The sequence below is a fragment of the Scyliorhinus canicula genome, chromosome 27 (genome assembly GCF_902713615.1).
Source record: "Scyliorhinus canicula chromosome 27, sScyCan1.1, whole genome shotgun sequence".
In the NCBI taxonomy this organism is placed as follows: Eukaryota; Metazoa; Chordata; class Chondrichthyes; order Carcharhiniformes; family Scyliorhinidae; genus Scyliorhinus; species Scyliorhinus canicula.
Genome location: NC_052172.1, coordinates 12174459 through 12198861, shown reverse-complemented (window position 1 = coordinate 12198861; position 24403 = coordinate 12174459). Strand labels below are relative to the sequence as shown.

Sequence of the window (24403 nt, the reverse complement as noted above, 5' to 3'; positions counted from 1 at the left end):
ACTGTAAATTCTTTAATTCTATGAACTTGAAAGAATTGTAAGAGTTTCACCCCTGTTGTGGCAAATGGAGAGAGTTGCCTTCCGTGTTGGAAGGCAAACCTGATTACTTACTCACAGAATGACCGTTTGCTGCTGTTGGGCCAGATGCTTCATGCAGAACAACTTAATACGCCACACTACTCTGCCTTTGTCAATGAATTAGTTTAGTGTTAGATGTTGTGTTGTAAAATACCAACCGCTTCAGGGAAGGTTGCCTGTCCGGTCTGGGACAATACCTCCTCCACCAGCAGCGCCCTGCAGTATCTCTCCAAGGCCCCTTTCCACAGCAGAGCGCTGTGGGAGCACCTTCACCACGCGAACCTCGCGGTTCATGGTGCTGCTGGGTAAGCCACTGCCTACAAGGGAGACTAGGGATGGGAAACAACTGAGTTCCTGGTTAGTAATGTGTACATGCCAAACGTGAACACAAATTCCACAAACTAAATGCGTCGGCGACTACTCGAGAGCCATTTGGGATGAGCATTGAAGCCAATTATCGGCATTCCGTACACACGAGGAAAGCAGGAACACGGAATAAACCCAGTTCTCGTGCCAGTCTCCAGTACGGCATGAATCAGTCTTCAGCGAACGGGATTACATTGCCTTCAGGAACCACAACAGAAATTCTGACGAGGACTACTTGCCTCGGCTGAAAGGATCGCTACATTTGCGTTTCCCCTTAGAGACCAGCAATGAAATGCAGGGAAACGCAATCCTCCAAAAATAAAAACAAAGCAAAAAAAAATACTGCTGGAACTGCTCGGTAGGTCATGCAGCAACAGTGGAGGGGGAAGCGAGGTTAACATTTCAGGTTGAGTAATTTTTCCTCAGAGGGCCAGTTCTGAAGAAAGATCGCTCAACCGAAAACGACAACTCTTTTCCTCCCGCTGATTTCCAGCATCCACAGTATGTTGAACGAATATGTGATTCTCCAGACCTGCACTTCCAGCAGCGGCACAAAGGAGCTTTGACAATCACTTCAAATCACGGCTAGACCTTAAAAGTGGTGAGGGCGCGAGAAGCGAGGGGGCGCGAGGGAGAGGGGGGGCGCGAGGGAGAGGGGGGGGGCGCGAGGGGAGAGGGGGGGCGCGAGGGAGAGGGGGGGCGCGAGGGAGAGGGGGGGCGCGAGGGAGAGGGGGGGCGCGAGGGAGAGGGGGGGGCGCGAGGGAGAGGGGGGGGCGCGAGGGAGAGGGGGGGGCGCGAGGGAGAGGGGGGGCGCGAGGGAGAGGGGGCGCGCGAGGGAGACGGGGCGCGCGAGGGAGACGGGGCGCGCGAGGGAGAGGGGGCGCGCGAGGGAGACGGGGCGCGCGAGGGAGACGGGGCGCGCGAGGGAGACGGGGCGCGCGAGGGAGGGGGAGGGGGCGGGCGAGGGGGCGCGCGGGATGAGGGGGGCAGCGCGAGGGAGAGGGGGGGCAGCGAGGGAGAGGGGGGCAGCGAGGGAGAGGGGGGCAGCGAGGGAGAGGGGGGCAGCGAGGGAGAGGGGGGGCGCGAGGGAGAGGGGGGCAGCGAGGGAGAGGGGGGGGGCGAGGGAGAGGGGGGCGCGAGGGAGAGGGGGCGCGAGGGGAGGGGGCGCGAGGGAGAGGGGGCGCGAGAAAAAGGAGAGAGAGCACAAGATAACGAGAACACAAAAATTTGGAGCTATTACAGTCTGTGGATTCAGATCCACCTTCAGAAACAACGGACCAAAGTGTAACATTACAGGGAATCATAGAATCCCAACCGTGCAGATGGAGGCCATTCAGCCCATCGAGTGTGTACAGCCCCTCTGAAAGAGTGCCCCCACCCAACCTGCATGTCTTTGGACTGTGGAGCACCCGGAGGAAACCTACCCAGACACGGAGAGAACGTGGAAACCCCTCAGCTTAAAGGTATGCAGAGAGAGGGAGTGGGTGATCACCAGGCAGCTAGAAAGGAAAAGGCAGATAGTGCAGGAGCCTTCCTTTCCACACACACACACCCCATCACACACACACACGCACGCACCCCACTCCCCAACCAGTAGCCAGTTCTGAACACTGACCAGAGTGGTAGTTCAACTGGAAAGTGCATCCAGAGCCAAGACCACTGGTAGCTCAGCTGTCAAGATCAATAACGATAGGTGAGTCTTTAGTTAGGGGAATAGATGGGTGTTTCTGTGGCTGCAGACATGAATCCAGGATGATGTTCTGTCTCCCTGGTGCCAGGGTCAAGGATGCTGTTGAACGGCTGCACAACACCCTGTTTGCCAGCAGTCGCAGTCCACATCGGTACGCACAACACAGGCAGGAAGAGGGATGTGATCCTGCAGTCAGAATTTAGAGAACTAGGGAGGAAATTAGCAAACAGGACTTCAAAAGTTGTAATCGCCAGATTATTCCCAGTACCAGGTACAAAAAAGGGAGGATAAAGCAGCCAATGCGAGCTGGTGGCAGGAGGGACGATAGTGACATTTAAGGGGCATCTTGTCAAATACATGAATAGGATGGGAATAGAGGGATACGGACCCTGGAAGTGTAGAAGGTTTTAGTTTAGACGGTTAGCATGATCGGCACAGGCTTGGAGGGCCGAAGGGCCTGTTCCTGTGCTGTACTTTTCTTTGTTCATTGGAAAGATGGTGCAGGAGGAAGGGCTTTCGATTCCTGCGTCGCTCTCTGAAAGGGCAACACAGTGGTTAGCACTGCTACTTCACCGCGCCAAGGACCCGGATTCGATTCCCGGCTTGGGTCACTGTCTGTGCGGAGTCTGCACGTTCTCCCCATGACTGCGTGGGTTTCCTCCCATAAGTCCCGGAAGACGTGCTGTTATGTGAATTGGACATTCTGAAATCTCGCTCCGTGTACCCGAACAGACGCCGGAATGTGGCGACTAGGGGCTTTTGACAGTAACTTCATTGCAGTGTTAATGTAAGCCTACTTGTGACAATAATTATATTAAGACTGGCTATAAGGGAGATGAAGCCCATACAAGCCAGGCGGACTGCACCTATTTACAGCCAGAACCAAGTGCTTTGCTGATGCTATTGGGGAGGATTTCGACCAACTTGGAAGGGGTGTTGGAAACAGACGATAATATCAGACAGCAATGCTAAGGTGCACAGAATACTGGGAAAGACAGATAGCACTAGAATAGTAAGTTAGTAGGCAGGGGTAGAGCAAAGTGTAAACCAGGGTTCTCGTGCAAGTCTGTGAATGCATGAAGTATGGTAAATAAGATTGACAAGTTACAGATGCAGGTTCAAAGACAAGGTGGTTTAGGTACAGTCAGAGTATATTCCCTCGTAAGGGAAGATTGGGCAAACAAATCCGGAGCTTCCTGGATGACAAAAGAGACAGAAATTAAGGAAGAAGGTGAGACCTCGGCCATGATGAAAAAGGAAGTAATTCAGACACAATAAAATTGATGAGGTGGCATCATAAATGCGGTCTATATTAAACTGGATAAGGCATCAGGACCAGATGAGATGCATCCAGAGGCACGGAGTGAAGCGAAAGTGAACATCGCAGGGGCACTGGCCACTGTTTTTCAGTCTTCCTTAGACTCCGATACCAGAGGACTAGAGAAATGTAAACCTTGTACCTTGCTCAAAAAAAGGGTGCAGCACTGAGCCCAGCAACCTGAGTTTTCTTCAGTGGTGGGGTAACCTCTTGAAACTTTGGTACAAAATGGGCAAATGGGGATTCGTTAAGGAAAGCTAGCATGTATTTATGGGGAAATCTTGCTTAACAAGCTTGAAGTTGTTTTTGAAGAGGTAACAGAGGGTTAATGCGGGTAATACTGTTGATGTGGCACACACAAGAGTTCCAAAATGCAATGGATACAGTGTCACATGCTAGACTTGAATCATTATAGCATTATTGGGCAGCATGGCAGCATAGTGGTTAGCACGGTTGCTTCACAGCTCCAGGGTCCCAGGTTCGATTCCCGGCTGGGTCATTGTCTGTGCGGAGTCTGCACGCTCTCACCATGTCTGTGTGGGTTTCCTCCGGGTGCTCCGGTTTCCTCCCACAGTCCAAAGATGTGCAGGTTAGGGTGGATTGGCTGTGCTAAATTTCCCTTAGTGTCCAAAAAATGTTAAGTAGGGGTGAATGGGCTACGGGGATAGGGAAGATACGTGGGCTTCAGTAGGGTGCTCTTTGTAAGGACCGGTGCAGACTCGATGGGCCGAATGGCCTCCTTCTGAACTGTAAATTCTGTGATTTTCAGCTCATGGATACAGAATTGGCCGGGTGACAGGTAACATGGAGTCGAGGTTAATGGATGTTTTTCGGGCTGGAAGGAGGTTGGTAGCCGAGTTCCCCAGGGGTCAGCGTTGGGAACCCTGCTTTTCCTTAAAGCATCAATAATTTACTGCTCGGTGTTCAGGGCACAACATCAAAGTTTGCAGGTGATACAAAACTTGGAAGCATTGCGGACTGCGAGGAGGACGGTGTAGAACTTCAAAAGGACGTTAACAAATTGGTGGTATAGGCGGATAAGAGGCAGGCAAAGTTCAAAGCTGAGAAATCTGGACACGATACCTTTTGGTAGGAAGTCACATGGAGAAACAGTATAACATAGAGGGCACTTTTCTCAAGGGAGCAAGAGAAGAGAGACCCGAGGATATGTGCGTAAGCCACTGAAGGTGGCAGCACAGGTTGGAGAGCAGTTAATAAAACATACAGTCTCCTAAGTTTTATTAATAGAGTTTACAAGAGTACAAGAGCAAGGTTATGTTGAACGCGTATTCAGCCAGCTGTGTCCAGTTCTGGCCGCTTTAGGAGAGATGTGAAGGCATTGAAGAGGATGCAGAAAAACATGGTTCCTAGGAGGAGGAACCACCAGTTATGAAGATAGGTTGAAGAGGTTCGGACTGTTTTCTTTGGAGACTTGATAGAGGTGCTCAAAATCATTGGGAGTTTGGACTCGGTAGATCGGGAAGGAGAAGCTATTCCCACTTGTGAAAGGAACAAGAACGAGGGGGCACAGATTTAAAATAATTGGAAGAAGCGGTACGGGAAAAAAAACATTTTCAGGCAGTGAGCGGTTACGGTCTGGACTGCGCTCCCTGAGTGTGGTGGATGGGGGTTCAATTGAAGCTTTCAAAAGGGAATTTGCTTGTTACCTGAAGAGAAATAATGTGCGGGGATACAGGGAGAATGGCACGATGGGAATGCTCATAATAATCATCTTTATTCGTGTCGCAAGAAGGCTTACATTAACACTGCAATGAAGATACTGTGAAAAGCCCCTAGTCGCCACATTTCAGCGCCTGTTCGGGTACACTGAGGGGGAATTCAGAGTATCCAATTCACCTAACAGCACGTCTTTCGGGGCTTGTGGGAGGAAACCGGAGCACCCGGAGGAAACCCACGCAGACATGGGGAGAAAGTGCAGACTCTGCACAGACAGTGACCCAAGCCGGGAATCGAATCCTGGTCCATGGCGCGGTGAAGCAGCGGTGCTAACCACTGTGACGCCCTTTCAAAGAGCGACGCAGGCTCAATCGGCGAAATGGTCTCCTGCACCGTACAAATTCTGTGACCAGAGCCGTTTAGAGAAATTGACTACTTGCTCCACATTACTCCAGGATAGAGCAAGGACTATGTGGAATGAATCAGTAAAAGGACAAACCTGCATCTATATAGCACCTTTCACAACCTTGGAATTTCCAACCACCCTGCAGCCAATTAAGTACTTTTGAAGCCTAATCACTGTTGTAACGCAGTGAGTGCAGCTGCCAATCTGCAGAGTGAGATCTCACAGACCGCAGTGTGTGAATGGACAAACTGTCTGCTTCTAAAATGGTGCTGGCTGAGGAATAGATAGCGGACAACATGGGCAACTTCCCCGCTTATCTTCAAAATAGTGCCAGTGGACCTATTGCACTCTCCTGAAAGGGCACTCAGACCCTCGCTTTAATGTCTCTTGTGAAGGATATAACCCGACGGTGCAGCACACCCGCAGTACCACACTGGATTGGGATTGACCCGCGCGACCCCCTCAGAGATGACATTGGAACCTGGGAAAGACATTCCCTTTGAAAACCCCTTCAATCAGGCCCCGAATTCAAGGAGCACTTCTTTGCATAACTGCATTGTCGTAAAGCAACCTCTTTACACTTGAACCAGAGGGATGACACAATGAGGGATTCGGATACCTGTATTGATTGGCCGGTGCTGGTGGAGCCGGGCGATCAATCAGATCAACCTGTTTTCTGAGGTCCTGGAGAGCATGCACGCAGGGAGATGGAAATCATTCCCTGGAATCCAAATATGCCGAGAATCACAGCAGCGGCCACAAGGCTGGGTGAGCGGGAGTTGGGACGGGACCGAGAGAAGTGGGAAGAAAATCAACCCTACCGCCCTCTGCAAGGGGCACGAGGTGGGAGACACTGCACCCTCGTGGGAAACCTCAGCAGCCCTCAGTCCCAAACATCCCACAGACCATCACAGACAATCGGCAAAGCTGGAAGCACCTCCCTGCTTTAGCTCTGTTCACATAATCCCTGCAATCCTCTGCGGCCGAGCCGCGGGAACGTTCGCGAGAGCAAACACAACACAAACAGGAGCCGAGCCGAGCTCTCTCTCTCGGTGCTCTCGCCCTCTACATACTTTAAGAAAGAGGAAATACAGTGTTTTCATTTTCTAACAAGTCACCACATCCTATGTAGTTCCTGGATTCAATGCATCATGCATTGCAAAAAGCTTACTGTACAAAGCACTGGGCGCAAGATGCTGGGCGATATAGCGGGCCACGCAATCACGCCACGCAGTATCGGTCACGTAAACATGCAAAGCACAACAGGCCACAAAAAAACTGTGCTGTCAAAAATGTGTTTCGTAGACAGCCTCACAAAGACTTAATGGTCAAAACCTCGAATTGGAAGTTCTGTCCCCCCCCCCCCCCCCCCCAAAAGGCCCATTTTCCTTTTGCTGATGTGTGAAAACTAAATCTTCCATTTTTGCTCTGCTAATCATACAATTTAACGTGAAAAATGGTACATTGCGCCAGGCTTGCTGGTTTCCACTTCAACATTCGCGGCCCACTGCCAGGCTGGGAGAGTCAAACCCAAACATACCATCTGAAACCACAGGACACAGCATCCCGCTGCTTGCACACACCATTCCCAGTGACTGTACCACAGGCTGTATATGCCTGGGAACCTGCTATGGATGATGTGCGGGATCACTGCACAGTGCAGCCCCACTGCGCAGCTGAATCTTCCATTTCCGATCCAGATCCGCGCTTCCTCGGCTGGTTTCAGCCAAGACCGTAACAAAGTCACCACGGTGACCACCAACCCATCGTCATTGGGTCTCGATTGGCGTTGCAACCATTCCACCCCCCCCCCCCCTCCTCCCCATGATGGAGAGTGCCTGTGAGGCTTCAACCCACCATCGAATAGCCCATCGCTCCCCATGCAGACGAAGCAACTGAGGGCAAACGATGCTCACAGAACTGTAGCCCAGTGAGCGTCAACAGGTCACAACTGAGTGGGAGGACGAGAGAAAGACTATGCCAATCTGAGTAGGGGAGGCATTGGTGTGGTGGTATCGTCACTGGACTGGCAATCCAGAGAGCCAGGATAAAGCTCTGGGAACCCACAACAGCACTTGGTGACATTTGAATTAAATTTTAAAAATAAATCCATTGGTGACCAGTGCCTTTTGTTGTACAAACCCTCCTGGCTCACTGATCTCCCCCTTTAGGGAAGGAAATCTGCCGTCCTTACCTGGTCTGGCCGACATGTGACTCCAGACCCACAGCAATGTGGTGGACTCTTAAATGCCTCTCTGAAAACTGCCAAGCGAGACACCCAGTTCAAGGGCCATTCGGGATGGGTGATAAATACTGGCCCAGCCCAGCGACACCCTCATCTCCTGAATCATTAAACGTTAGGACCAATCTGACAAACATTCTGACTTGGACCAGAAGGAAATGGGCAGCACGGTAACGCAGTGGTTAACACAGTTGCTTCACAGCTCCAGGGTCCCAGGTTTGATTCCCGGCTTGGGTCACTGTCTGTGCGGAGTCTGCACTTCTCCCCGTGTCTGCGTGGGTTTCCTCCCACAGTCCAAAGATGTGCGAGTTAGGTGGATTGGCCATGCTAAATTGCCCCTTCGCGTCCAAAAAGGTTAGGTGGGGTTACTGGGATAGGGTGCTTGGGGAGGGTGCTCTTTCCAAGGGCCGGTGCAGACTCGACGGGCTGAATGGCCTCCTTCTGCACTGTAAATTCTATCTATGATATGAAATAGTTTGTGTAATGAACTCCAATTGGCTTTATTGGTTGGCCAATTGGAGTATGAGCTCCCTCAATGATAGCTCATTGAGGGGGCCCATATAATCACCTGTGTAGGCTTTGTGAGCCAGTCTTAAGTTGACTGGACTGTTAGCAGCACTGTTTGTAGGGTAAGCCTTACCATTTTAAAAATGTCGTTTTTTGGGAGGTTAGAGGCATTCGACCCGGCTATTGAGGACTGGTCCCAGTATGTGGAGAGAATGTGTTACTTCTTCCGGGCAAATTATATACTGACGGACGAAAGGAGACGGCTTATCCCGCTGTCGGCGTGCGGACCCTCCGCTTTCGCCATTATACGTAGTCTGACTTATCCCGATGCGCCGTACACGAAAACTTTCCAAGAAGTAACGGAATTGGTGAAAGAGCACTACGACCCAAAACCACCCCTCATTTTGCGTAGGTACAGATTCTACACAGCGAAGCGGGAAGACAGGTAGTCAGTCACGAATTTCTTGACCCGCCTGAGAAGGCTGGCGGAAAAATGTGAGTTCGGACTGACGCTAAATGAAATGCTTCGGGATCGGTTAGTGTGTGGCATAAACGACCTCACAATACAGAAACGCCTGTTGGCGGAAACGGAGCTAGACTGCAGGCAGGCGTTACAGCTCGCACTGTCCCTAGAAAAAGCAGCAAGTGGGGCGCAGGAACTACAGGGCATGCCAATGGAGGTAGATACCTGAGAGGGACTACCACAACGGGTCCTGCTACCAGATAGGCGCTCTCAGGAAAAACCTGAGGAATAGAGGGAAAAAGGAAAGCCCCAGATCTGCCAGGACTAACTGGAGACAGAGGGAAGTACCGGCTGAGACTCCCCCAACAGAGAAGGACCGTTTCTGGCACCAGAGTGGGGTAACAACGACAGAAACCCTAAAAGGAGGTGGCAAAAGAGGAATAGCAGGTGGGGACGCAGGGAAGTACACAACCTAGACACCCCATCCTCCTCCAAAGGGGAACAATTATATAATATTACAACGAAGAAAGCAGAACCCATTAGGATTACCCCACGGGTGAACAGGCGGCCGACAATAATGGAAATAGACACGGGTGCGGCCGTATCAGTAATGGGAGTGGCAGCATTTAGAAAAATCAAAGATGGACTCCAGCCACTAACGCTAACAAAACATCGACGAAACTTAAAACCTACACGGGGGAACCCCTGGAAGTTCTAGGCACGACTCATGTACCTGTGGAATATGAGAAACAATTGCTCAGATTACCGTTGACGATAGTAGAGGGCTCCGGACCGAGCTTAATTGGACGGAACTGGCTGAAAGACCTAAAATTAGATTGGATGAAAATTTTCCAGAGTGGAAGCGGGCAGTTGAGTGGAGTACTCCAAAAATACCCGGAGGTCTTCCAGGAAGGTTTGGGGGAAATCATAGGCGCCAAAGCAACTTTGCAGGTGGACCCAGAAGCCCTTCCGAAATTTTGTAAGGCCAGGCCGGTACCTTTTGCATTAAGGAAGAAAGTAGATGACGAAATAGAAAGGTTACGGCGCGACGGCATTATCAGACCAGTACAATTCTCGGAATGGGCAGCGCTGGTGGTACCAATTTTGAAGCCAGACGGCTCGATACGTTTCTGTGGTAATTTCAAACAGACAGTAAACAAATACGCATTGCTGGACAAATACCCAATCCCAAAAATAGACGACCTATATGCCAAATTGGCAGGTGGGCTTTTGTTCACAAAACTAGACATGAGCCACGCCTACCTGCAGTTAAAACTGGACAAGGGCTCCCAGAAGTTCGCTACGATCAACACCCTGAAGGGCCTTTTTCGTTATACTAGGCTACCTTTTGGAGTGTCATCAGCCTGCGCTATATTCCAGCGTACGATGGAAAATATTCTGCAGGGACTACCACAGGTGGCGATTTATTTGGACGACGTCTTAATCACGGGTAGGACAAACAGGGAACACTTAAGGAGCCTGTAGGAAGTGCTCAGGCGTTTCGCAAAGGCAGGCGTACGGCTAAAAAGGGAAAAATGTGTTTTTCTGGCCCCACAAGTCACGTACCTGGGATATAAAGTAGACGAGTCAGGCTTACATCCATTAGAAGACAGAGTAAGGGCAATAAAAGAAGCCCCAGCTCCCACCACGGTCCAGGACTAACGATCATTTCTAGGGTTGGTAACCTATTATGGAAAATTTATTGAAAATAGGGCGTCCATCCTAGATCCCCTCCACCAGCTACTAAAAAAGGGGCAAGAATGGAAATGGTCCACCCGCCAAAACAGAGCATTTAGGGACATTAAGGAACAGCTGTCATCCGAAAATGTCCTAGAGCATTATGACCCAAGGAAGGAGTTGGTGGTCACTTGTGATGCATCCCCCTACGGGATAGGAGCCATCTTAGCCCATAGAGGAAGTAATGGGGAAGAACGGCCAATAGCCTATGCTTCGAGGACCTTGGCGATGGCTGAGAGGAAGTACGCCCAAATCGAGAAGGAAGGACTGGCGGTGATATTCGCAGTAAAAAAATTTCACCAGTATCTGTACGGGCGGAAATTCACCATAGTGACGGACCATAAGCCATTATTAGGGTTATTAAAAGAAGACAAGTCAATACCCCCGATTGCATCAGCTAGAATCCAACGCTGGACGTTGCTACTGGCGGCATATAGATACGTTCTGGAGCACAGACCGGGAACGCGAGTAGCACATGCAGATGCTTTGAGCAGACTTCCCCTCCCGGACACTCCGCCGCAAATACCAAAAGTAGAGGAGACAGTAATGACTCAAAATTTTTTGGACACCCTAACAGTAGACGCACAACATATTCGGTTGTGGACGCAAAAAGACCCAGTTTTAGCCAAGATGAAGCATTTACTGCTAACAGGGGAACTGGAAAGACCAGTGGAGCCCCAGATGCACCCATACTGGAGCAGAAGGGACCAAATAACCGTAGAAGACGGTATCCTATTATAGGGAACCCGGGTAATCGTCCCAGCTCAGGGCCGTCAAGCAATCTTAACTGAAGATGCTAGCTCGAAGCTACGTTTGGTGGCCAGGTTTGGACACAGACATAGCAGCCTTAGTACGTCGGTGCCAGGAGTGCCAACAGGGGCAAAGAGTGCCACCAGCGGCGCCATTGCACCCGTGGGAATGGCCAGGCAGACCGTGGACCCGCCTGCATATTGACCACGCCGGCCCTTTCATGGGCTCAATGTTTTTGGTGATAGTGGACGCCCACTCCAAATGGTTGGATGTCCACCGGGTAAACACGGCAAGCACAGCATCGACAATTGAAAAGCTCAGGGCCTCGTTTGCAACACATGGACTTCCGGAGGTATTGGTGTCGGACAACGGAACGGCATTCACAAGTGGGGAATTTGGAAAATTCCTGATGGAAAACGGAGTCCGTCACATCAAAACGGCCCCTTACCATCCAGCGACCAACGGCCTGGCAGAGAGCGCAGTCCAGACACTTAAAATGGGACTCAAGAAGCAGCCGGCAGCGTCAATAGACACAAAGCTCTCCCGCTGGCTGTTTGATTACAGGACCACACCGCATTCCACAACGGGCATACTGCCAGCTGAATTCTTAACGGGAAGGCGGCTGTGAACGAGGCTGAGTCTCCTTTTCCCAAATTTAACGGGGAAAGTGGAGAAACAACAGGAGGCCCAATGCAGGGGGCATGATAATAGTCGGCAGCAGAGACATTTCCAGGTGGGGGCACCGGTTTGGGTCAAGAATTATGGGAATGGACCAACGTGGGTCAAAGGCACGGTAGAGTCCCAAACAGGGCCCATATCCTATGAGGTTGCAACAGGAGGTAAGGTGCTGAAGAAACACCTAGACCAAATAAGGGCAGCGGAACCACACCTGGAGGCAGGCGAAGCAGGACCGTCTCAAGCTGGGATAGTCCAGACGGAAAGGATACCCAAACCCTAGCCCCGAGCAATTTCTCCAGACCCCGTCATCCAGTCATCAGAGTTGGACACACTCGACGAGGCCGCCGCGACACCTCTCCCCGAGGAGGAGGAAGAACAACTTCCAAGGAGGTCGTCAAGGAAAAGACGGGCACCTATAAGGTACACTTCGGAGAACGACCCGGCGGACGACACAGAGGTGACAGACCCAGACATGAGGAGCATGAAGAAGCTCAGAGGAATGCCAGCTGGCAGGAATTCCTCGGACCTTTTTTGGGGGGGGGGGGGGGTAATGAACTCCAATTGGCTTTATTGGTTGGCCAATTGGAGTATGAGCTCCCTCAATGATAGCTCATTGAGAGAGCCCATATAATCACCTGTGTAGGCTTTGTGAGCCAGTCTTAAGTTGACTGGACTGCCAGCAGCACTTTTTGTAGCTGCTCCTGTAATATCGTTATTGTAAATAAATATTGGTGTGGTGACGGAACTCCTGCCTCCCGTGGATTACTACAGTTTGTATGTCAGCAAGCCCCAGGACCTTCACTTCAACAAACTATCACACAATCATACAACGCATAACTTGTGCTTGTGCAAACTCTTTGAAAACCCGTTTCCCCCTCCCAAAATCCAGCAATTCTCCCTTTAAGAACGTATTCTACCCCCTTTTGAAAGTTATTATCGAACCTGCTTTCTGATAACCGTCCAGATCATTGTCACTGACTGATTATAAACAAATTCTTCTCATCTCACCAGTGATTCTTTGGCCAATTACCCTAAATCGGTGTTCCCCGGTTACTAGCCTGTGTACCATTGGAATCAGACTATTTACTCTTACCTTGTTCTTTTTGAAGAGATCGGAGCCTGCAGCCTTCTGGACTCAAAGGAGAACAATCCTAACACCTAACCACAGTTTCTCCTTTCCCCTCGATGGTAGGAGCTGAAATAGCGGGCCACGCAATCACGCCATGCAGTATCACCCAGCTATGCACCCAGAGTTGGGGAGAGGGAAGGGGCTCCTGGCGTTAGTTGTGGTATTCTCATTTATATTTTCCTCAGGCTCTGCTCTGACCTATAAGCGACTGATGGACAACACCAGCGAGCTCCGTGAAGGGTCCTCCGCCGGAGATGATCACACTTTCCTTTTTGTAACAGGCCAGGCCTGCACAGGAACACTTTCAGAGCTCCAAACAGCTGAAGGCACAACAACAACTTACAGCTATGTAAAACCTTTAACTTAGCAGAAGGTCTCAGGGTGTGTCATAGAATTTGCAGTGCAGAAGGAGGCCATTCTCCCCATCGTGTCAACACCGACCCTTGAAAAGAGCACCCTACCTAAGCCCACACCCCCACCCTGTCCCCGTAACCCCATCTAACCTTTTTTTGGACACTTAAGAACAATTTAGCATCGCCAATTAACCCAACCTGCACATCTTTGGACCGTGGGAGGAAACTGGAGCACCCAGAGGAAACCCACACAGACACGGGGAGAACGTGCAGACTCCGCACAGACAGTGAAACAAGATGGGAATCGAACCTGGGACCCTGGCGCTGTGAGGCAACTGTGTTAACTACTGTGCTACCGTGCCGCCCACTAACTTAGTGTCTGTTACAAAAAGGAAAGTGTGATCATCTCCGGCGGAGGAACCTTCACGGAGCTCGCTGGTGTTGCCCATCAGTCGCTTATAGGTCAGAGCAGAGCCTGATGAAAATATAAATGAGAATACCACAACTAACGCCAGGAGCCCCTTCCCTCTCCCCAACTCTGGGTGTATAGCTGGGTGATACTGCATGGCGTGTTTGCGTGGCCCGCTATTTCAGCTCCTACCATCGAGGGGAAGTGCAACCTGACAAAATTGGATAAGTTATATGAGCTACATTTCTATAGCATCCTTCATGACTTGAGTACAGCGAAACGCACTTTACAGCTATTGAAGTGCAGTTGTTGTTATAATGCAGACAACGCGGTGGTTAATTTGTGCACTGCACGGTCCCATCAACAGCGATGACTCGATATTCTGTTTCAGCGATGCTGATTGAAGGCTAGATATTGGTGGGAGTTCACCCCCCCGTTCCTCAAGACAGCGCTGGGGGTCGCCTCCGTCCAGTTCGTGGGGTGGGGTGGGGGTGGGGGCACGAGGAGACTGCTTCAGTTGGTGCTGGAAATGAGAAACTAGGAACGAACAAACCGACCGTTCTCCTGAATGGAGAAGCCTGGAGACGGACGGATCACAGACAGGTTTGAAAGGGGAGGCCAGTTGATTGACATGGCCAGCTTTCTACCAGGACCCCCTCACGCTGGACGCAGCCCATCTGCTTTTCCTGCTCCGACTATCCAGGAGAAAGTTACTTACTGGGAATGATTTTTATGAATTGAGTCACATCAGCTCCCTTGCACTGTCGACCAGTACTGCACTGGTTCTGGATACTGAAGAAAACAGCGAGTGCTGTATGCACACAAAGGTACGCACGTATCTTACCACCTGCGATATTTTACTCAGTTACACAGGCCACCGATCTTCTGTTACATTTTCAGACTGGGCTCAGTTGTACTCCGAGTTTGGGAGGGGGGGGGGGGGTCCAAGGACGACGCCTCAAGGGTTAGGCACGGGGCGGGTTGGGGTACAAAGCCGTCAGGTTCCGCAGGCGTTTCTCTCCAGCTCAGTGACTCCGCCAAGATGGACGTGTCGAGGGGATGGGAGGACCTGACCTGCTGCTGCTGGTTTAAAGAGGCACAATAGGGACAGGAGGGACTGAAGCAGTGAATGGAAGCAAGTAAACATCCACATCCTGTAAGCATTGTCGGCAGAGGGGACAGCAAGACACTGGGAAGGAGGACAATTGTGAAATGGGAATTATGTGGAGGGAGCTTAGAGAGTGGGTGGCTGGGGAAAAGAGCTGGGGAGGGGTGCCGTATATACGCGGGTTCAACAAAGTGAAGAGTGTCAATAAGGACTGAAGAATGGGGAACGGTCCTGAGTATGTCAGAATGGGGGCCATGGGAGGGGAGGCCATACGATGTAGGAGCAGAATTTGGCCATTCGGCCCATCGAGTCTGCTCTGCCATTCAATCATGCCTAATAATTTCTCATATCCCCATTCTCCTGCCTTCTCCCCGAAACCCCTGATCCCCTTGCTAATCAAGAACCTATCTATGTTTTAAAGACAATCAGTGATTTGGCCTCCACAGCCTTCTGCGGCAAAGAGTTCCACAGATTCACCACCCTCTGGCTGAAGAAATTCCTCCTCATCTGTTTTAAAAGATCGTCCCTTTCGTCTGAGATGGTGTCCTCTGGTTCTAGTTTTTCCTACTAATGGAAACATCCTCTCCACATCCACTTTATCCAGGCCTCTCAGTATCCTGTAAGTTTCAATATGATCCCCCCTCATCCTTCTAAATTCCAACGAGTACAGACCCAGAGTTCTCAACCGCTCCTCATATGATAAGCCCTTCATTCCAGGGATCATTCTGGTGAACCTCCTCTGGACCCTTTCCAAGGTCACATCCTTCCTTCGATACAGGGCCCAAAACTGCTCACAGTACAACAAACGTGGTCTGATCAGAGCCTTGTACAGCCTCAGATGTACATCCCTGCTCTTGTATATTATTATTACTGCCCTCTCAACATGAATGCTAACATTGCAATTGCCTTCCTAACTGCCGACTAAACCTGCATGTTAAGCTTAAGAGAAGCTTGAACTAGGACTCTCAAGTCTCTGTGTTTCAGATTTCGGAAGCTTTTTCCCATTTAGAAAATAGTCTATTCTTCCTACCAAAATGCACCTCACTTTTCCACACGGTATTCCATCTGCCACTTCTTTGCCCACTCTCCGAGCCTGTCCAAGTCCTTCTGCAGCCCCACCCCCCACTCCCCCCCCCCCCCCACCCCCGCTTCCTCAACACTACCTGTCCCTCTATAGATCTTTGAATCCTCTGCAAACTTAGTAACAACACCCTCAGCTCCTTCTTCCAGATCGTTAATATCATGGGCTGCCATCCTGAAAAAGACCCCTTTATCCCCACTTTCTGTCTTCTGCCAGTCAGCCGATCCTCTATCCATGCCAGTACCTTGCCCCCAACACCACGGACTCTTACCTTATTTAACAGTCTCCTGTGCGGCACCTTGTCAAAGGCCTGCTGGAAATCTAAATAAATCACGTCCACTGGTTTTCCTTGTCCATCTTCCTTGTTACCTCCTCAAAGAATCCTAACACAGATGTGTCAGGCATGACCTCCCCATGATAAATCTGCACTGACAGTCCTATTTTATCATGCACTTCTAAGTACTCCGCAATCTCATCCTTAATAATAAACTCTAAAATCTTACCAACAACCCTAGTTAGGCTAACCGGCCGATAATTTCCTCAGCCCTACCCATACAGATTCTACACCTTCCGACCGTATATCGCTTCAAGTTCATTTCTTACGAACAATGCAACTCTGCCCCCTCTACCCATTTGCCTGTCCTTTCGATAGGACACATATCTTTGGATATTTTGATCCCAGCCCTGATCCCCTTGCAGCCACGTCTGTGATGCCCACATCGTACCCGCTGGGCAGCATGGTGGCACAGTGGTTATAGCACTGCGGCCTCACAGCGCTGAGGACCCAAATTCGAATCCCGGCCCTGGGTCACTGTCCGTGTGGAGTTTGTACATTCTCCCCGTGTCTGCGTGGGTTTCACCTTCAAACCCAAAGATGTGCAGGGTAGGTGGATTGGCCACGCTAAATTGCCCCTTAATTGGAAAAATAATTGGGTACTGTAAAAAAATTTTAAAAACACCCTACCTACCAATTTCAATGTGTGCAACAAGTTCAGTAACCTTGTTCTGTATACTGTGTGCATTTAGGTACAACACCCTCAGTCCTGTGTTGACAGCCTCCCTTCTCATAGTTGTCCCCTTTTTTACTGTGCTTGAAGTTAGATTCCTGCCGCTTTCTATACTCTCTGTTCTATTACATGTTCTGGAAACTTTATTAGCCTCTCCTGAGCCCTTGGTCCCTTTAACTAGTTTAAAGTCCTCATCATTAATCTGAACTCTCATCTCTTTAACTTTGATTTTCTAATTCTCCATACAACACTCTCCCGCCCCACTATTTAAATTAAAGCCCTATCTACAGCCCTAGTTACCCGATTCGTTAGGACTCTGGTCCCAGCATGATTCGGATGAAGACCGTCCCATCGGAACAGGTTCCCTTTTCCCCCGTACTGGTGCCAATGTCCCATGAATACAACCCCATTTCTCCCACGCCAACCTTTGAACCACGTATTTACCTCCTTAATCTTATTGATCCTGCGCCATTTAGCTCCTGGCCCGGGTAGCAAGTCGGCGATTATTACCTTTGTTGTTCTGCTTTTGAACTTGGCCGATAGCTGCTGATATTCCTTCAGCAGAACCTCAGTCCTTGTGCAAGAGGGGAGTGGCTACTGCCTCGCACAGCTAAGGAAGGAGTCCCTGCCCTATTTGAGATGGGGGGGGGGGCACGGACTGACTGACTCTACCAGTCTATAACCTAGCCAGCCTCCCTGTGGGTCTGTGGATCTGACTATGCGTACTGAGGACAAAAGTTCAGTCTCAACTTCCTGGTTTACAAAAAAACAAATACTGGGACAGTCCAGAGTGTGCTACCATTCTCTCTCTCCACCCCCCACCCCAGTCTCTCTCTCTGTCTCACCCTTATTTACACAGCACAGGGTTAATGGATTGGCCATGAGCAGCACTGCAGTTTGTTTGTGCTTCAGCCATATGATGCTGCATTAAAGCGACCACTTTAATTAGACTGTCAAAAGGAATTTGGGGTCTAAACTGACCCAAACGTGCTATTTGCATAACAGCAACTGGTCAAAAATGATCAAATTGTAATGAAGGGGGGTGGGGAGCACGGTACGGATAAGGGTGGGGATTGCTACATATCTCGATATCTGAAGTGCAAGACTCAAACCTGCACTGCCCTCGCCAGCCAGACGCGCACTGACCTGCAGCCAGGCCCGTCCGTGTTCCCTCTCTTCCCCTCATCCTGGGGCGGCCGCTCAACTCAACGACAGCCTCGCAGGCGAGTGGCTCCCATTGCACATGCTCAGAGCCAGACAAACAACCAGCGCTCAGAGCAAATACTGGGTCCAACATGAGGGCGCCTGGGGAAGCAAACAAGAGGCAGCAGTCAAGCGACCAGAACCAGTCAACTCCAGTTTTCCATGCTGCTTTCAAATATTTACCTCTCGGCCGAGGAAGGAAATCGATGCCATGGGGGGGGGGGAGGGTTTGCCTGCTGTCAGCTGATCCGCTTGGTCTGCCGCCCGTCAGGCCTGAAATCACAGGCCGCACTCCACGGTGCAATCCGGCAGGTCAAAGCTCGCCCTCAACAGAGCCAACAGACACGTTTGTCTGGGAGGAGGGGTGTGGAGTGAGATGAAATATCAGCTGACTGAGTTTGTGCTCTTACTTCAGGTAGCAAACTGTGGGTTCAAGTCCCCCAATCCAGGCAACTGGACAAAAAAATAAATAAATAATCGAGGCTGACACTCTCAGCGCCGCACTGATGGGAGTGCCGCACAGTTAGTAGGTGCCGGCTTTCAGAAGAGACGCTACGGTGGACATCAAAGATACTACTTCAAAGGAGGAACAGGAGGGTTCTCCCCAGTGTTATGGACCTCACTTGAAACCAAGTCGCAAGATGAGAGAGATGCACAGACGTCAGCATGCGTATGAGCTGGGGTTACACTGCAACATTTAGTCATGGAAATTGTATGATCAAAGAGGCGAAATATAGTGGCAGGTACCGTGGGGGGCACTTTATATTCTCTTATCCTGTGGTTTGACCCAGTCTCAGAACCGAAGATCCGACTGTATATTGAGGGGATTTCCCCACTTTGCTGTCAGTCACTGTTTAAATACAGTTTCACCTCCATAAACACACCAAGGCGCAAGTAGACCATCCTGAGGTTAATGCTCCACACGCACGCGTTCTCTCACCCTCCTTCACTTCACCTTTATTTAAATATCTCTCTCCCCGATATGGTTTCCTTTCAAGTGCATCGCTGGCCAAGCACGCTCATCTTCCAAACAAATCATCGAGGAGGTGCAGCATTAAACAACCCGATTTTCAGTGGGTGCTGTGGGTTCACCCGGACACTGGGCACAGCTGACCCAGGGTGCCAGGCTTCCTTTTCCTCGCTCACCCAAGGCGAAAGTCGGAGAGGTGCAGGAGACAATGAGCCGCAGGAGAAGGAACTGAATGTCCAGTCGGCGGGAAGAACTTGGAAAGGATTCTTAGGCTCGGGGAGTTAACTGGACACACGGTTCAGGAAGGGGATTCCAGGGAGTTGATGCAGTCGGAATGCTCTATCATTAGTGATAGGAGGAAAAAAAAGAGGACAGATTGTCCTGCCAGTAGGAATGCTGGAAGTGCATGCGGGAGATTTAACCCACTGACAAAATGGAATATGCAAAGTTCCTTCAGCTACAGGTTAAGGAAGTGCCTAAAACATGGTCAGAAATTGAAAACCAGGCAGCTCATTCTGTGTTTGATTCTCTCCCCTTAGCCACAACTTCACAGAAGTGAACTTCCTCAGGCAGAGTTCCCCGGGTCAATTCTCTGCTTCCTATCTGCGGCATTGAACCATTCCCAATTTGTCCGGGTTGCCCGAACATGTGGGCACTGGATGTAACAATAATCTTTATTATTGTCACAAGTAGGTTTACATTAACACTGCAATGATGTTACTGTAAAAATCCCCTCGTCGCCACATTCCGGCACCTGTTCGGGTACACAGAGGGAGAATTCAGAATGTCCAATTCACCTAACAAGCCTTCCGGGGCTTGTGGGAGGAAATCGGAGCACCCGGAGGAAACCCTCGCAGACACGGGGAGAACGTGCAGACTCCGCACAAACAGTGACCCAAGTGGGAATCGAACCCTGGCACTGTGAAGTAACAGTGCTAACCACTGTGCTACCAGACGTGAGTGGAATTGCGCTGGGCCACGATGCCCCACAGTCAAAATGCCTGCGGCGCTGGCTGTCAGTTTGTCCATGACCAGTCATCCAGGCGAGGTGGTCCATTGAGCCTCATCCCTTCAGATACGGGCACTTTCCGAGGGGAAGGAGACAGTGTCGGAAAAAGAACCATCAACGACCCTCTCATGTTAGATACCTCCTAATCTCACTCCCTTCGCTGACTACCCCCAAACCCACCTTGGCGACCAGATCAAAATAATAAAGAATCACCTTTTTTTTTTGGCCTTGATGTGAAGTGAGACGAAACAGGCAAATCAAGCCATGTTATACAAGTCCAAAACTGCAGATGCTGGAAATGAAGAGTCAGAGAATGTTGGAACACAAAATGGCCCATCAATTTTGCACCACATTTCACCCTGAGCCACCTTGTCTCATCCTTTATTCTGCTTTCTCCCGATACCCTTTGATAGATGGCATCTCTTCCTGCCACCATGTCCAGTCAATTCTCTTAAAGATCTGGATTTTGGTTCAGCACAGAATTCTGAAGGGGGGTGGGAAGGGTGGGAAGAGGTGTCCCAACAGCACCACCATTGGTGGGAGGCCAGCAAGCACACCATGACAGGCAGACGTTGACATCAGAAATTCATCATCAGCGGGTTCAGTAGTAAAAGTACGAGCTAAAGCAGTGATCAAGTTGAACAGGAAGTAATGATTAAAACAACTAGCTTGCACATGCTGAAGAACCTGGAATCGAGATGTGCCAAACCATCAGTGAGCTATGGGCGTGGTGCATTCTGGGGGTTGTCCTTTGGTAGAAACGGAACAGGACAACTTTGAAAAGTGCCTCGCGATATTAACGGACAGATCCCGACTCTGCGAAAACAATTCCTACCAGCCAATTACTAAGCAGCGATTCTGCAGCCATTAAACGTTCAGAAGCAGCAGACGTACACCGGCATTGGATGGAATCTGCAGTGACAACAGCTAAACCTGGCCACATATACGCGCGCGCACACGGGCACACCAAAGAAGTGCACACTTCATTCATTTTCCCTTCTTCTCCATATTTTGGCTTTTCTAACCCAAGCTTGGTGCCATCTGATCATCACTGCTGTTGGATTTAGAGCCTTGGTGAGATTGTATTTGGGAGCACAGTTTTGACATGTTTTGTCAGACATGCATGTTAAGTGAATTGGACATTCTGAATTCTCTCAGTGTACCCGAACAGGCGCCGGAATGTGGCGACGAGGGGCTTTTCACAGTAACTTCATTGCCGTGTTAAAGGTAAGCCTACTTGTGACACTAATAAAGATTATTATTAATAAGAGGAAAATGTTCAAAGAATGAGGGGGTGCCTAATTGAAATGCGCAAAATTCTTACAGTCTCAACAGATAAGATGTTTTCCCCTGGTTGGCGAGTCCAGAGGCTCAGAATAAGGAGCAGGCCACTTACGATTTGGAGGAGGGGGGAATTTCTTCACTCAAGAGAGTGGTGATCCTTTGGAATTCTCGGCCCGAGGGGGCTGTGGAAGCTCAATCGTGCAGCATTATCAAGACAGAAACAGAGAGATTTCTACAGACGAATGACATCGAAGGATTTGGGGGTAATGCAGTGAAAGTGCTGCTAAGGTAGGTAACCAGCCGTGATTCAATTGAATGGTGGAGCCAGGTTCGACGGGCTGAATGGCCTACTCCTGTTCCTATGTGGCTAAATGGTTACCCAGTCAAAAGGGTTGCGGACCGTTGGAATTCACTAAATTCTCTACCCCAAAGGGTTGTGGGTGCACTATCATTTAATATGTTGAAGGCTGGAATAGACTAGATTTTTTTTTAATCTCTCAGGGAATTTCGGGATATGGGGAGCGGACGGGAAAATGGAGTTGAAGCCCAAGATCAGCCTTGATTGTACTGAATGGCGGAGCAGGCCCGATGGGCCATGTGATTCATACACAAACCTTAATTCCTCCCAATCCCATCCCACCAACCAGCGCCCATTGCCCTGCCGAGTGCGAATACTCCGCCAACAACAACACAAAGGGGACCAGTAGCCTAGAGCCAACGACCCCGGAATGATCAAGACGTGGATTGTTTTTTTGTTCATTTGTTCTTGGGGTGTGGGCGTTGCTGGCAAGGCCAGAATTAGTTGCCCACCCCTAGTCACCCTTGAAATGGACGGGAGAAAGGGACTCTGACAGAGTGAAATCATGGGACTCACCCACATCTATGACCGGGTCGCAATGGATCAGAGCGCAGCCCGTGTAGGCACATCCCAAACCTGACACAGATAATGATCGTCAGTATTAGCCAAGTGAACGAGGAGAAAGAATAATAAAGAGAGCGGGGGAGAGGGACTGCTCACCTACCTCCTCAGGACCGAGCTGAGGGGCATTCGCCCACTCTTTCTGTTGGGAGAGTCTTGGCCGATGTGGACAAACCTAAACAACAAAAAAAAAACAATTTACAAACTTAAGACAAACACTTTGAACCATGGAGTCCCTACAGTACCAAAGGAGGCCATTCGGCCCATCAAGTCTGCACCCTACCTAGGTCTACACCACTGCCCTATCCCGGTAACCCAGTAACACCACCTAGCCTGTAAGTCTTTGGACTGTGGAAGGAAACCAGAGCATCCAGAGTCAGCCCCTGCAGCCACGGGGAGAACTTGCAAACTCTACACCCAAGGCCGGAATTGAACCCGGGATCCCTGGAGCTACCCACTGTGCCACCGTGCCGCCCCAAAGGATGTCACCCAATGATTTTCAGACTCCAGCTGTGGGACGATTATAAGCACTCGACGCTACTTGGCCATTTGTGACTGTGGCCAGCGTGTGCCAACAGACAATTGGACTGTGCGGGGCATCTCTCAGCAAACCCATGGCCCAAGGTGTTGGAAAAAAGTAGGGGCATCGAGAGGAACTGTAGAAACGTGATCATCGTTATTACGATTACATAGAACATAGAACAGTACAGCACAGAACAGGCCCTTCGGCCCTCGATGTTGTGCCGAGCAATGATCACCCCACTTAAACCCACGCACCCACCCTATACCCGTAACCCAACAATTAGCTAACCTAACCTCTGCAAACACTCCATACAGACAGGATGGGACCTCTGGCCTATAGTGCATGGCACCAGAGTGGATGGTATACTACCCATTAAACCACAGGGGACTGAAGGCTGAGATATCTGCCCAGTGCAGGACTGTTGGAGGTCCTGTCTTTCAGATGAGACATTAAATTAAGGCTCTGTCTTCCCTCTCTGAAAACAGCAAGAATGTTTGCATGGTTAATATATATTTTTTTAAAAGTTAAGAGTATCCAATTCATTTTTTTGTCCAATTAAGGGATGATTTAGTGTGACCAATCCACCTACCCTGCACATCTTTGGGTTGTGGGGGCGAGACCCACACAGACACGGCGAGAATGTGCAAACTTCACACGGACAGCAACCCAGGGCCGGGATGGAACCCGGGTCCTTGGCGCCCTGAGGCAGCAGTGCTAACCCTGCAAGGTCAATATTTATGGGCAGCACGGTAGCATTGTGGATAGCACAACTGCTTCACAGCTCCAGGGTCCCAGGTTCGACTCCGGCTTGGGTCACTGCCTGTGTGGAGTCTGCACATCCTCCCCGTGTGTGCGTGGGTTTCCTCCGGGTGCTCCGGTTTCCTCCCACAGTCCAAAGATGTGCAGGTTAGGTGGATTGGCCGTGCTAAATTGCCCTTAGTGTCCAAATTGCCCTTCGTGTTGGGTGGGGTTACTGGGTAATGGGGATAGGGTGGAGGTGTTAACCTTGGGTAGGGTGCTCTTTCAAGAGCCGGCGCAGACTCGAATGGCCTCCTTCTGCACTGTAAATTCTATATCATCACCCGAGCAACATTGCTGAAAACAGACGGCCTGTCCATTACTTCATCTCGCCTCCAGGGGTTGGCGGTTTCCCATTTTTTTAAAAATAAATTTAGATTACCCAATTATTTTTTCCAATTAAGGGGCAATTTAGCGTGGCCAATCCACCTACTCTGCACATTTTTGGGTTGTGGGGGCGAAACCCACGCAGACACGGGGAGAATGTGCAAACTCCACACGGACAGTGACCCAGAGCCGGGATCGAACCTGGGACCTCAGCGCCGTGAAGCGGTTGTGCTAACCACTAGGCCACCGTGCTGCCCGGCGGTTTCCCATTTTACGAGAATAGCCACACCAAAGTGCTGTGGATGTGGCAGGCGCTAAACAAATGTACGCTCGTCTTTCTGCACCTTTTATACTCGCCGTGCCCTGGTCAG

General features: G+C 50.3%; 1 protein-coding gene across 3 annotated transcripts in view; it reads right to left on the bottom strand.

Moving 5' to 3' along the window:
* LOC119958024 (RAC-beta serine/threonine-protein kinase) overlaps window positions 1–24403 on the bottom strand; it is a 111338-nt gene that overhangs the window by 46197 nt on the left and 40738 nt on the right. Inside the window, exon 2 of one of the 3 annotated variants that reach the window (XM_038786288.1) lies at window positions 22484–22559. The gene's annotated coding sequence lies outside the window, so the exon portion shown is untranslated. Of the gene's footprint in view, window positions 1–18145; window positions 18270–22483; window positions 22560–24403 lie in introns of those variants that run through there. The other 2 variants (XM_038786287.1, XM_038786289.1) reach the window with 2 other exon arrangements.